We start from the raw sequence: 1,529 nt of genomic DNA, 5'->3' as shown, positions 1-1,529 counted from the left end.
GAGGTGCAGACAGTCCCAAACAAGATGAACCCAGAGGCCCACACCAAGACACATTACAGTTAAAATGCCAAAGGTTAAAGGCAAAGAGAGAATCTTAAAAGCAGCAAGAGAAAAACAGTTAGTTATCTAAAAGGGAGCTCCCATAAGACTGCCAGCTGATAACTCAACAGAAACTTTGCAGGCCAAAAGGAATTGGCAGGAAATATTCAAAGTGATGAAAAGGAAGAACCTACAACCAAGATTACTATACCTAGCAAAGCAATCATTTAGAATTGAAGGTCAGATAAAAATCTCCCCAGACAAGATAAAGCTAAAGGAATTCATCACCACCAAACCAGTATTACAAGAAATGTTAAAGGGACTTCTTGGAGGAGAAGGAGAGAGAGAGAGGGAGAGGGAGAGGGAGAATAATAAGAATGAGAACAAGAATGAGAATAATAAGGAAGAGGAGGAGGAGGAGGAGGAAAAAAGATAAAAAATATGAATAACAAAATGGCAATAACTATATATCTATCAACAATTACTTTAAATGTAAATGAGTTGAATGTTCCAGTCAAAGATAGTGTTGATGAATGGATAAGAAAATAAGACCCTTATATATGCTGGCTGCAACAGACTCACTTCAGATTGAAAAACACACACAGACTGAAAGTAAAGGGATACAAAAATATTTCATAAAAATAGAAACAAAAAAAGCTGGGTTAGCAATACTTACACTAGACAAAATTGACTTTAAAACAAAGGCTATAAGAAGAGACAAAGAAAGACCCAGTAATTCCACTTCTGTGTATTTATCCAAAGAAACCCAAAACACTACTTTGAAAGAACATGTGCATCCATATGTTCATTGCAGCATTATTTACAATATCCATGATATGGAGGCATCTTGGGTATACATCAATGGATGAATAGATAAAGAAGAGGTGAGATAGATAGATATATGATATATATATATAGATATATAGATAGATATATAGATATATAGATATGCAATGGAATATTACTCAATCACAAAAAGAATGAAATCTTCCTATCTGCAACAACATGGATGAACCTAAAGGGTATTGTGCTGAGTAGAGTAAGTTAGAGACAGAGAAAGATAAATGCCATATTATTTCACTTATATGTGGAATCTAAAGAACAACAACAAACAAACAAAAAACAAAAAAACAGAAACTCATAGATACAGAGAATATTTTTATGGTTGCCAGATGGGAGGGGGGGTTGAGGTGTGGATGAAAAGAGGGAAGGGATTAAGAAGTACTAATTGATAGTTACAAAATAATCATGGGGATGCAAATTATAGCATAAAGAATATAGTCAATAATATTGTAATAACTATGTGTGGTGTCAGATGGGTACTAGCTCTATCAGGGTGATCACTTCTTAAGTTATATAAATATCTAGTCATTATTTATACACCTGTATCTAATATATTGTATGTCAATTGTAATTGAAAAAATAAAAAAATTATTTAAAAAAATAAAGTTAGATTGCTCTTTCAAAAAAAAAGTCTAACTAGTATTGAA

The 1,529-nt window shown here is 32.8% G+C and overlaps 1 protein-coding gene across 1 annotated transcript in view; it reads right to left on the bottom strand.

Moving 5' to 3' along the window:
* Positions 1–1,529, bottom strand: part of LOC109392415 (HLA class II histocompatibility antigen, DP alpha 1 chain) — a 17,508-nt gene that overhangs the window by 7,479 nt on the left and 8,500 nt on the right. The gene's annotated exons all lie outside the window — the stretch shown is intronic.

Source organism: Hipposideros armiger, unplaced genomic scaffold (assembly GCF_001890085.2).
Source record: "Hipposideros armiger isolate ML-2016 unplaced genomic scaffold, ASM189008v1 scaffold_331, whole genome shotgun sequence".
Taxonomy (NCBI): domain Eukaryota; kingdom Metazoa; phylum Chordata; class Mammalia; order Chiroptera; family Hipposideridae; genus Hipposideros; species Hipposideros armiger.
This window is presented reverse-complemented; position numbering and strand designations above follow the sequence as displayed.